The 13,318-nt window shown below is 41.2% G+C and overlaps 1 protein-coding gene and 1 long non-coding RNA gene across 3 annotated transcripts in view; one reads left to right on the top strand and one right to left on the bottom strand.

Annotated features, from left to right (window-relative positions):
- gpr153 (G protein-coupled receptor 153) overlaps positions 1 to 12,322 on the bottom strand; it is a 38,086-nt gene extending 25,764 nt beyond the window's left edge. The window contains exon 1 of one of the 2 annotated variants that reach the window (XM_026153133.2): positions 12,182 to 12,322. The gene's annotated coding sequence lies outside the window, so the exon portion shown is untranslated. Of the gene's footprint in view, positions 1 to 12,046; positions 12,140 to 12,181 lie in introns of those variants that run through there. The other variant, XM_080295660.1, reaches the window with a different exon arrangement.
- Positions 12,188 to 12,940, top strand: LOC113012812 (uncharacterized). The gene is made up of 2 exons (XR_003270753.2): positions 12,188 to 12,326; positions 12,770 to 12,940. It is a non-coding gene; the product is annotated as an uncharacterized LOC113012812 (long non-coding RNA).
- The last annotated feature ends 378 nt before the right edge of the window (positions 12,941 to 13,318 follow it).

Below are 13,318 nucleotides of genomic sequence, written 5' to 3'. Positions count from 1 at the left end.
ATCTTCTCGAGAGCAGTGATGTTTTGGGGCTGTCGCCGAGCAACACGAACTTTCAACTCCCGCCACAGATTTTCTATGGGGTTGAGGTCTGGAGACTGGCTAGGCCACTCCAGGACTTTCAAATGCTTCTTACGGAGCCACTCCTTTGTTGCCCGGGCGGTGTGTTTTGGATCATTGTCATGTTGGAAGACCCAGCCTCGTTTCATCTTCAAAGTTCTCACTGATGGAAGGAGGTTTTGGCTCAAAATCTCACGATACATGGCCCCATTCATTCTGTCCTTAACACGGATCAGTCGTCCTGTCCCCTTGGCAGAAAAACAGCCCCATAGCATGATGTTTCCACCCCCATGCTTCACAGTAGGTATGGTGTTCTTGGGATGCAACTCAGTATTCTTCTTCCTCCAAAGACGATGAGTTGAGTTTATACCAAAAAGTTCTACTTTGGTTTCATCTGACCACATGACATTCTCCCAGTCCTCTGCTGTATCATCCATGTGCTCTCTGGCAAACTTCAGACGGGCCTGGACATGCACTGGCTTCAGCAGCGGAACACGTCTGGCACTGCGGGATTTGATTCCCTGCGGTTGTAGTGTGTTACTGATGGTGACCTTTGTTACTTTGGTCCCAGCTCTCTGCAGGTCATTCACCAGGTCCCCCCGTGTGGTTCTGGGATCTTTGCTCACCGTTCTCATGATCATTTTGACCCCACACGATTGAGATCTTGCGTGGAGCCCCAGATCGAGGGAGATTATCAGTGGTCTTGTATGTCTTCCATTTTCTGATGATTGCTCCCACAATTGATTTTTTCACACCAAGCTGCTTGCCTATTGTAGATTCACTCTTCCCAGTCTGGTGCAGGTCTACAATACTTTTCCTGGTGTCCTTCGAAAGCTCTTTGCTCTTGGCCATGGCGGAGTTTGGAGTCTGACTGTTTGAGGCTGTGGACAGGTGTCTTTTATACAGATGATGAGTTCAAACAGGTGCCATTCATACAGGTAACGAGTGGGGGACAGAAAAGCTTCTTACAGAAGACGTTACAGGTCTGTGAGAGCCAGAGATTTTCCTTGTTTGAGGTGACCAAATACTTATTTTCCACCCTAATTTACGAATAAATTCTTTACAAATCCTACCATGTGAATTCATGGAATTTTTTTTCACATTCTGTCTCTCACAGTTGAAGTGTACCTCTGGTGCAAATTACTGACATCTGTCATCATTTTAAGTGGGGGAACTTGCACAATCGGTGGCTGACTAAATACTTTTTTGCCCCACTGTATATATAGGCAATAAAGTAACAAAAAACAGTTAAATATGCAAACTGCTTAAATATGTTAGTATTTAGAGTTATTAGTTAGAAGATATGACTATCTAGCTTAGAAATGTTGAATAATACACAAGATCCTGCCCATTTTACTTTACGGCGCAGAGACGTGGACAATGCTCAAACACGACCTGAGCAAACTCGAAGTTTTCCAAATGCGTTGCGTTAGATGCATTCTCAGCGTTTTCCTTCGCGACCGTCATTCGAATGACACCATCCTCACCAGCTGCGGCAGCCAACCGACGATCGGCGACCTAATCCAGCGCCGCCGACTCCGTTGGTTTGGCCACATTTGTCGAATGGACCCGAGCCGCTACCCCCATGGCCTACTCTGGTTGACCCGCCCCACCGATTGGAGGGTGCATCGAAATGCACCAAAGAAGACATGGATGAAACAAATCCAGTATGATTTGAAGGCCCTTCGACTTGACCTCGAGCAGGCAAGAACCATCGCCTTAGATCGAAAAGCGTGGAAGATAATCGTTGGTCAAGCAAGAGAACCTGCGGCACCTACAGCAGCGTACTGATTGCGCGGCAGACCACCGCCGCTGGTCGCCCGCTAAGGACAAGAAGAAGAATACACAAGATAATTAAATCTGCATCCTTATTGAGAAAATGGAGAAATATTAGCCAGACTGAATAAATGCTAATAGTGTACACATATTATGCACTATAGTGCTTCCTACCACGATATTATGTGTATATTTGAATATATATTACACATTTATTACCACAGTTTCTCTGTCAAAGACATTCATAGAAATACTTTGTGGTGGTCTTGTGAAACTGCTGTATGAAGAACAGTGCTTTTCTTCTGCTGGATGACTAACTTATCACTTTACACATGAGTCATATTCTGGACTACTAAAAAGAAGGACCAAACACTTTTTTTTTTTTATTCTTCATCTGAAACTATAATCAGCTGAGATACAGAGAGAAGAGGAGACAAGGTTGCCCAGACACATTTTGGCAGACATTAAGATAGATTTATCTGTTAAAACAAAGGCCAGAATAGATGACAGTGTGTCTAAATGAGATCAGACGAGTAATTACATCGAAAACTGTTCCAAGGAACACGATGATTTTCAAGGATGCATCTAACCATGCTCATCAGCACAATGTCAGTGTGTGTGCGGTGCAAACTGAGAGCTGCAATGCATGTGTGATGCTGACCCATATCTCTTAGCTTCACATAAACCAGGGAGTGGGCCACTTTTAAAAGCTCCCTGCTGACAGGTGTGATGCATGGGGTCCTACTGCCGGACCAGCCATTCATCCCTGGAGCTGTGAGAGAGGAAAACATTTTGCTCTGTTAGACAGTACTGCTCTACCCAGTGCACTGCTACCTTCACGATTTAATATTACATCAATGATGCTTACAGATTTCAGCTCCTTTACGTTGAAATTAAAGTCAGCAGGAATGCTTTTCCTGCAGTAGGCTATGCAGCATCATACACAACAAACTGCAATGTATTGTGCATTCAGAAAACTTTCTATTAGAACCAGCATGAACATTTTGGGGGGCAATTTGAGTTACAATAGCTTCTCTGTTGGATTGGACCACATGGGCCAGCCTTTGCTCCCCATATGCGTCAATGAGCCTTGGCCTTTTATGATCATGTCACTGGTTCACCACTGTTCCTTCCTTGGACGACTTTTGATAGATACTGACCACTGCAGACTGGAAACACCACAAATGAACAGCAGTTTTGGAGATGCTCTGTCCCAGTCAACACAATCTGACCCTTGTCAAACTCACTAAAATCTTGTCCATAACAGCAACTTATAACATACTGTATCACTTGATTGTATGTTTAGGTGCCACGATGAAGAGATAAGTGTTTTTCACTTTATTTGTCAGTCGTCATAATGTTATGCTTTATAAAGACACATTAATTTCCATTAATGCATTTATGCATTATAAATGAATAAACCTACCTAAATTATGGTAGATAACTATCTACACTACTCTCATATCATTCCAAAATATGATTTATTTATATTGTAGGTGTCACTATTTAGTAATGAATGCATTTATTATTAAATATGTTTGCAATTCAACCTGGAGAAATATAATTTAAGAATATATTCAACAACTGATAAGACACAATAAAACAAAGCTTTTAGGCAGGTTGTCTTGGTTTATGTCAAATGCAATCTCCACAAGGTAACAAATTGGAAACGTGACTCCAAGACCTCATAACCGAGGGAGAGGGTAAGTGTATCATTAGGCTATTAAAGAAGAAACATAGCAAAATTGGGTAGCACTGGTAAAGGAAGATCCATATCCCAGTAACAGAATGTACATGGCCATTCTAATCACCAAGCTGAATTCACTATGACACATGGATAAGCTCTTCTATTTTGGCACAACTGGAAACTGATGTTTTAGAAATGGCTCAGACAATGCAAAGCACACATTCATGAAGTCATGAACGGCTGTGGACGACATCCAAAAAGAAAATGACTGCTCGCAAATATACATGATTAAACTTTGCCAAAAAAAAAAAAAAAAAAAAAAGGAAGAGAACATGTGAATGAGTATTCAAACCACATTTTTGGTCAAATGAAACCAAAATCAATGTGCTTATATGCAAATCAGCATAGACCTGAGCAAGACTGTCAGAATGACTGCAGGGTAACAACCATAAAACATGGAAGTGGAAATGTGCTGGACTTCATGAATACAAAAATATTTGAGGAAATAACTTTATGTTTGTGTAGCTGAATACTAAAAAAAAAAAAATGACTCCCAATCTATGGAAGCTTGGAAAGAAAGTAATGTTGCAAAATTACCCCCATCCCCAATTACATTTTTTTCCCCAAAGTGTAATTTTACCAGAAAAAAATTTGAGCTGCCCAATCATATAAATATGTACATCAGCTGTTGAGAAACCAGGACACACTGATGAGAAGTGGGCTACTGGAACAAGAAGGTATAAGTGGGGAAGAGATGAGAGCAGAGTGTTGTTGGAATGCTACTATGCAAGTAACCCCAGTGGAAGAGGTTACATGAAGAGAATGTGAAACCTCTGGAATCTTCGATACTCAGCGTCCACACTCATGGTGAAAGAACTAGTAGCTCAGTGTTCCAACATTCAGAAGAACAAACTGCTATCACAACTGGAGATCGATGAGGTACAACACAAATGCTATAGCAAGGGGGAGCCAGGAAGTCAGGTCATGGTGGATCATAGCGAAGCTGGAAACCTGGAACCTCCGGAGCTGGTTACCAAAATTAAGTGAAGTACCCTCTGAAGATCTACTAGAAGTCATCTGCTCCATGAAGACAAAACGCCAACATCAAGGTAGCATGGAGAGAAGTTAGCCAACTATTGGAGCTGGAGAAAGATGCAGATGCTAAGAAGTACAGCAAGGTGTCCTGAGGCCTCGGAAACTTCTAAACAAAGACTCACAGCCTTGGCCAGCCACTTGAAGAGCCAGAGAGATAGAAGGCAGAATAAACCAGCTGTACTCTACTGAATCATCCAAGGTGTGCTCTTGGTAGCAGGGAAACAACATAAGGACTGTACCACCAAGGCTGTAGATGAGAAGTACTGGAAGGGAGAAGGACCCAACCCATAATGGCAAAGCTCAGTGACTAGTGGATCTAAGAGCAGACCACAACAACCTCCCTGAGCAGGGACAAGTAACCATCACAGTGGCAGACATCCAAGAACAGGTCTGCAGCATAAAGGATTGGACCGTACCGGGCCCTGAAGTTGACTGTATTCCATGAGCATCTGGCAGTACAAATGAACCAGCTGCTAATCAACAAGAGACACCTGGAAAGGCCAACTGAATGACGAACAGTCCTACTCCCAAAGGATCTCCAGAACGGACTGGTCCCAACTACCAGCCAATAACCTGCCTCAGTACCACATAGAAGCCCTTGTCAGGCCTCATAGTGGCTAAGATGAACAAGCACATGGCTAAATACATGAGTGGGACACAGAAAGGAATCAACAGGAATACCAGAGGTGCAAAACATCAGCTACTGGTGGACAGAATTGTTGCTCGAGATTGCAAGACCAGCCTCACCAACCTAAGCATGATCTGGATTGATAAAAGAAAGCCCGTGACTCAATACTCTACACATGGATCGTGGAATATCTAGAGCTATACAGGATTAACAGGACTCTAAAACACTCATAGGACCCTCACCATCAAGTGTGGGATTTACCAGGGAGACGCTCTGCCCCGACTGCTCTTCTGCATAGGCCTGAACCCCCTAAATTAAATCATTGACAAGACTGGCTATGGATACAGACTATGAAATGGAGCAACTGTCAACCATCTCCTCTCCACATGGTTGACATTGACATCTGCAGAGGGTCACGTAAGTCCTAAAGAATCAGCTGAACAATAAAACCAAGATCATGGTAATCAACACCTACGCTCTGCCGGTGGTCATATACTCTGCTGGGATATAAGCTGGCCAAAGGAGGAGATAGAAGCCACCAAAATCAAGACAAGGAAGCTCCTGACTATGCATGAAGGGTTTTACCCCAAATCCAGCACCCTGAGACTGTCTTGAGACTGCAAGATGCTAGCAGGCAGGGCATGCATGGAATGCCAAAACCAAGTGGCTGGCATAGTATACAGGAACATCTGTGCCGAGTTTGGAATGGAAGTCCCTCGGTCAAAATGGGACACAGCCCATAGGGTGGGTGAAAATGACCGAGCTAAGATCCTGACCTACAAATACAGACAGACAAACTGGTGAGGGGTAACCACGCGGACATAGTAGTGGTGATGTAGCTATGTCTTTCTTTACATGCTGCATAGCAACTTCATTATTAATATCTAAAAATATAATTTTATTTATATACATACACATACACACATATATATATATATATATATATATATATATACACACATACACACACACACACACACACATATAAAAGAGATACATCATAAATTGGACTATAAATTTTTTTTTAAATTTGTTTTTAATTGACTATACTACTTTAGATATATGGAAGTAATTAAGACTTGAGTAGGTAGATAGATAAAAATCAGGGAGATTTTTATCATATTATTTTTTAGCAAAGTATAAGAACAATATGTCAAAAGACAACTTGCAGAAGTTCTCAAAGCTCCTTAGAGGAAGGCACATACAGTATGATGTTTATTAAATGTGACAAAGCTGACAGGAATTCCAATTGATGCTTAATGCCTATAAGACTGAATGGAAGTTTTATGGGGCAGCCAGAAGCTAAATTTTGAAAATCAGTGAAGGTGAGGAGAGAGTTTCTGTGTTTAGAAAGAGGCTAAAATTTGTAATCTCTCTGTACCTCTTGTTTTACCTTTATATGACAGCCTAGTCATAACTGGCTTGGTCAATATGATTTGTACTGCGTGTGGCAATGCACAAATACAGATAATGGAGGCAACAGAAAAATTGCTAAAAGCCATTACAGGAGTACTTACTTTAACAGTGTGTTTACATCCCAACCAAAGGAGAAAGCATAACTGACTGTTAGGAATGTTTTAAAGCAGCTTAAGAAATTGTTGATCTACTTGGATTCCCTTCACAACCATCACCATGGTTTACAGAGTATGGTTCAAAAAAGAGACAATATCCAGTGATTGGCAGTTCTCCAAGGGAAAATACCTTGTCGATGCCAGAGGTTAAAGGACAGCGGCCAGACAGCTTTGAGCTGATTGGAAGGCAACACTATTTCTATTTGCTGACAACAGGAAACTGAGAAAGGGCTCAAAAAACAATAGAAAAACATGGAAAAATGTTGCCTGTGTCAGCCCCGACGCTGGTGTGCTGTTTGATGTTCCTGAGACACTTGTGAGTACTGGTCTTAGCTGGGTGGCCAGCTTGTCACAGAGTAAGGAGCTGAATTTTCCATTACAAATATAACCCTTGAGGCTTTCTTCCTGTTTATGTTAAGCTACCTCCAGCTATGACTGGAGCAGGATCACTGGGCACCATATGGCAGCAGAACTAGTGTTTTTCTTGAAAACAGGCATCTACGGCAGTTTAAGCTAGTCAAGTGGTAGATTAAAGCCATGCATCACATTATCAGTTTTAAACTTGTATAAGCAAACTTAAGCATCTAAAAAATATCATAAGAGTTAAAGATTATCAATAATCAATCAATATCAATGGCCAATATGTTGCTGTAACATTTGCATGGTAGGATCGTTGAATCAGTGATTAAGGCTGCTTGCAGTGGTGTAATGATGTGGAAGATATTTTCTTGGTAAACTTTGGGCACTGGTATCAACTTAGTATTGTTTTAGTGTGACAACCTATGTGAGTATTGTTCCTGATCGCTTTATGATCACAGTGAACCAAACTTCTAATGACTGCATTCAACAAGACAGCATGCCATGTTACTAAGTTCAAATCAAATCAACCTGGTTTCTTGAACATGACAAGAACAATATTCACTTTACTAAAATGGCCTCCACAGGCACCAGCAGACCAGTCAAACCCAGTACTAGCAAAGTGTACCTAATAAAGTGTTTTCTGAGTGTATAACTTTCTCACTACAATCAAAACCCTTTGACCACAGTAACCAGCTGTTTTCATTTACATGGCACCCAATAACTAACAACACCTGACAAGTAGGGATGGGTACCGGTGTCCGGTGCCATGATGGCACCGGTTCTGACATAAACGGTAGTAACCAGACCGAAAAGCAGCGCACATTTCGGTGCTTTATTTCGGTGCTTTTTTTTCCTGAGCTGTGATACACTTCTAGCCAATCATTTTACGTTTCCGAGAATAGTAGACGGGCCCAGGTACGTACGTTCTTTTAGAGCAAACTCAGCAGCCTGCAACAAGTGCTTTAAGCTGATACTGTGATACTGTCAAAGGAGGTAACACCTCAAATCCGATGAAACACCTGGCGACGCATAGCGTTTTTTTTAAAAGCCCAGAAATGCGCCGTATTTGATAGCTTGCTGCGAGACCTCACACCGAGCACATCTACTGCGGGTGGGTTGCCTGTTATGCAACATCCCTCAAAAACACGAAGAGGAGAGTCCCGGCCCCTAGCCCTGCCAGTGTAGCATAAATGATGACGGATGATGATGGCAGCAGCCGTTCTTCTCTGCGTGAGTAGCTAAATGTTGTTCGTGTGTAATTTACGTTGAGTAGGCTAACCACGTTATTACATTAATGCATGTAAGGTGAACTAGCAAACATCATCATAGCTACATGCGGCTGTCTTCTTGTTTGATGGCAGATACTCCCTTCACCCTGGCCAAAAAGGCTAAAATGACCAAAGAAAAAGTGGAAAACAGTTAAACATGAGAGGTTTTTGGACAAAGTTTGTGTTTTTTCCATTGTTTAAGCACTGCTTCCAGCCAAGAATCATACCATATATACCCCATAGCTGCAGAAAAGGCTAACATTGTTATCTTTTTACAAAAAACCAGCTGAGCATGAGAGGTTTTTGGACCAATTTTGTGTTCTCTATTCTTTAAGCACCGGTTTGAGCACCGTTTGAGCACCGGCACCGTTTCAAAAGTACCGATTTGGCACCGGTATCGGATAAAACCTAAACGATACCCATCCCTACTGACAAGCCATTGTGTCTTTATGAGATAAGCGCTATCACGTTAGGCACCGGACTGAATGTCTTTCTTTACATGCTGCATAACAACTTCATTATTAATATCCATCTATCTATCTCTATATATATGAAAGACATACATCATAAATTGAAATATACATTTAGAAAAATATGTTTTTAAAAGACTATACTCATTTAGATATATGGAAGTAATTAAGATTTGAGTCTCATTCTAAATATATCACATTTTTTTAAAGGCTGAAGCAGGTACATCATACAACATTTATATTCCAAATTGATATGATGTGATGATTAAGGGTAAAAACACTGGAAAAATAAGAATTACTTAGATCAATTTCCCCAGAGCTTTGGATCTAATGTATGCCACCATTTTGCTTCAGTCTTTTGGGGTTACATGTGAATGATACCTCTACATCAGATCTACGTTGTAACTTATGCCATAACCACAACCCCATTTAAACCCTACGCCACAACCTTCTAAGTAACCTTATGTGCACCTCCAAAAAAATTGAACTATATGTCTGTTCAACGCATACCAGAACAATTTATATGTGTAGAAGGTTGCGGTGTAGGGACAAAACGATTTTCCGGTTGCTACATAAATTAGAACATTGATTCCATGTGGAACTCAGAATCAAGATTTACACCCATTTACACAAAAGCTCTCACACATTTGAAAGGTGGCAACTTGGTGTTCGGAGTCTTAACTAAGGATACTACAGGTCTGTATACCTCTTGAGTCACAGCTTCCCTAGTATGTATGAAAACAGTTTGAAACCAAATATCTGTATAAAATCCTGTAGTCAGCAACACTCCATAGTGTCAGTCTGAAGTTACTTACAGGCAAACTACAGACAAGAAATATGCAAGTACATATACTCAAGCACTGAAACAACGATGATAACATGTTCTAAGCACATACCCCTTCCACTTAATCACAGCATTTCACTAATGCACAGCAGGGTGGCAGAGCTAGTTGGCAGCCGGCTCCCTAACCAGATTCTAGCCACTGTGCCAGCCCTCTTCGCATGAAGTCTCTAAACCAAGCCAGTGAAAGGCTGCCAGCTCCAGTCAGCAGAAAATAGAAAGGCCCAGAGGTGCTTTGTGCCCTTGACCTTTGAACCTCCTGCCAAGGTAAGCTAAGATCATGTATCTATTAAAAAAACAAAAATCAATAAAAGTGAACTAATCAATAGAATTAGACCACTGTGGTTTTTGGTTGCATTGTGTGCGGTGGGTATGAACAAAGAAGTCATTACTTTTATTTATATTCAGTTTTATTTATTTAAATTCAGCAAATAAAACTGATTTACAAGGATTAATCCAGTTGAGACCACTTTGCTTGCATTTAGAAAATGGACAAATCAAGGACAGAATAGAAGATGTGCCATTTTCTCTAGCTTATGACCATCTATTCAAGTCAAGCTTGACACTATATTCTTCAAAACGATATGCAGTCAATACAAAAAGTAAGCTTCCCAGACTGAAACAGCACACCAGTGTGATAAAAGATTACGATGGTGTGCTGTTTGATGTTCCTGAGACATTTGTGAGTACTGGTCTTAGCTGGGTGGCCAGCTTGTCACAGAGTAAGGAGCTGAATTTTCCATTACAAATGCAACCCTTGAGGCTTTCTTCCAGTTTATGTTAAGCTACCTCCAGCTATGACTGGAGCAGGATCACTGGGCACCATATGGTAGCAGAACTAGTGTTTTTCTTGAAAACAGGCATCTGTGGCAGTTTAAGTGAATCAGGTGGTAGATTAAAGCCACGCATTACACTTGTATAAGCAAAATTAAGCAGCAAGAAAAGATCATAACTGTTACACGCTATCGTCATTGCCATTAATCGCGACGTTACATTACCATATAATGGTGTGGGGAAGGGCGGTCAACGTGTTGTGGGCGAGTAAAAAAATAGAATCGTGTGAACACGGGCTAGCGCGGTCACAAAATGACAGAGCCGAACGTGTGACAAACAAAATGTCACACATGCCCTGCGAAACACTGAGATCTGTTGTGAGGTTTTGTGGTGTAGAAGTAACTGTCACATGCAAGCTACAGCAGTTTCTCTGGGCAGTAAAAGTGATCATTGGCTTGCATGGCCACTTTCTGACCTTTGACAACATTCAATAGCTCCTCGCTTAATAATTATCTCCTTTGGTTAGTGTATTAAAATAGCATTTGAAAGAATGTCATCAGATTTCTGCCAATTCTCTCTCAATATCAGGGGCTGTAGAGCAAAACTACACTGGTAATGCTGTTGTATATTTAATATATATTGGACTGCACATGTTTAAAGTATAGGGCCACTTTTGTTCAAAGTTATGGCTCTGGTAAGAATCTTATGAAAAAGAAAAAAAAATGTAGGGTTTTTGTCTTAAAGCTTAATTATATAAATGTGTTGAATAAATGACTTGGGAGGAAAATAACGCTATAAATCAGGTATCCTAGTAGAGCAGTAATTACTTTTACTTAGTTAAGCCATTGTGTCACAACACTCTCACAAACACAAAAACAATATATATAACAATATATATATATTATTTAGGCTTATTTTTTTTAGATTTGGAAACCAGTAAATCAGTGTATATATACTGTACAGTTATATACAGCTTTTGTTTAAACAAAATGTCTGTAAAAGCACACGAAATGCATGAGATTTCACAAACTAACACAAAGAGCAGACATGCAGAGCACAGCTTAAATTATGTTAATTTCGCACAGAACATTTTAAAAATTGCCTAAGGAAGTTTACATGTTCTCTGCAGGCCTGCATGTGAAAACCGGTGTTCAGTATTGTTTAAGTTCAACCTTGTGCCTGCACAAGTACTGTATCTAGGTTACTGTCCCTTTTACTGATGCGTTTCCTGACAATCAGCGCCAATGTGTACTAATTACCACACTTACATCACATAGATTTATTGAAGGCCTAAAAGCTGCTCGCTCTGTTAAGTTAGTGTGCTGTATAATAGTTGACAGTAGCCACCGTAATAATTGTCATTCCATCTTTCAATTAGGCCACTTCTCCATCCGCATTTTGTCTTTCAAGCGTTTTAATACCAATAAAATCCTCGATCTATAGGTCAGTTCTGTACTGCGGGTCCACAGGAATGTCACGTTTCGATTCATAAATCCAGAAATACACTTTTTAGTATCACCTGTTCCTGCTGCAGGACACCACCTGTTTGGATGGAGCTCTGTTGTTCTCTTTGTTTTTGTTTGTTTTTGTACACCTAAGCTAATCACCGGCGAGTCTGACGTAATTATAACCAGCTGTGCGGGTCTTGGCTTACCTTTCACGAAATGTTGAGGCTCCTGACTGCTCGTTGTTTCCGGGGGATGAAGACTCTGTCGGTCATGGCTTCAGGTCCGTTGAAGTGGCTTCCAAAGCATTTCCATCCCTGAACTGAACAGCGTCGGGAGTATCAACAGCATCAGGTTAGAGGAATGACCTGCGAAATGAAGGATGAGAACCCGAAACGGCACATCACCACAGCTGCACTCCTCTTTTATCTTATTGCCCTCTTTTGTCTCGCTGACTGTGGAGGGGGGGAAGATAAATTATCGAGTAGTTTGGCAAAATATGTCACTTTCTTTTCCACGAAGCGGGCGGTCGAGCGATAGCACGAGAACTAAAGTAAAACGGTTTATTTTAGCTGAAAGGCAAAATTCTTCTTCTGTTTTCCAACACTGACGAGGCGAGCGACGGATGAGGCATGACTGCTGCGCGCTCCCGACAGTGTTGGCTCGTTCTCGTGCAGACGCTCCGTGGTCGTGGGAGTGAACCGCAATAAGAAATAATTCATGGAAAAATAGGTCGGTATTTTACCAGAGCAGAGCTGCTGTTGCGTGCTGAACATTTTCTTTGATTTTTTTTACAGGCCCTGCAACCTCTGAATGAACATCAAGAGCTTACTTTCATCAAAGGTCTCATTTGAATGAGTTAAAATAAAGATCTGATGCAGTGCAAACAGAAAGGGCATTGTTTTAATAGCTTACTACAGTTGAGTGTGAAAACATGCACGAAATCTAATAAATGTCGTCATTCTTAAGACTTTTCTGATGGATCTTCTGTTATTTATATCTCGCTGATGCTCTTTTTTTCCTTCATGCCATTCATGCTCCTTTTTAAATGGGTCTTTTAATTGACATTATACGACTTGTTACGTAAGCCTCCTTCCTTGGATGATTCTGTAAGAGCGGCTTTCCTCCCGCAGGGTGAAGATTGTACCCAGTGAGAAAACTGATAGGCCCTACATGAGAGAAGAGACACAGAGGTCCCTGTTTCCCTGGTTTTTGCCACTATAAAGATTTTTTTTCATTTATTCACCGGATGGTCTGAACAGCAGTGCACAGCTTCCCATTCATTAAAACAGATACACAAAACCACACCTGGGAGCTGCCCGTGCAGGGCACAGCCAGACTGTTCA

The sequence above is a fragment of the Astatotilapia calliptera genome, chromosome 20, assembly GCF_964374335.1.
Source record: "Astatotilapia calliptera chromosome 20, fAstCal68.1, whole genome shotgun sequence".
Classification (NCBI taxonomy): Eukaryota; Metazoa; Chordata; class Actinopteri; order Cichliformes; family Cichlidae; genus Astatotilapia; species Astatotilapia calliptera.
Note: the sequence above shows the minus strand (reverse complement) of the source record. Positions and strands in the feature narration are given on the sequence as shown.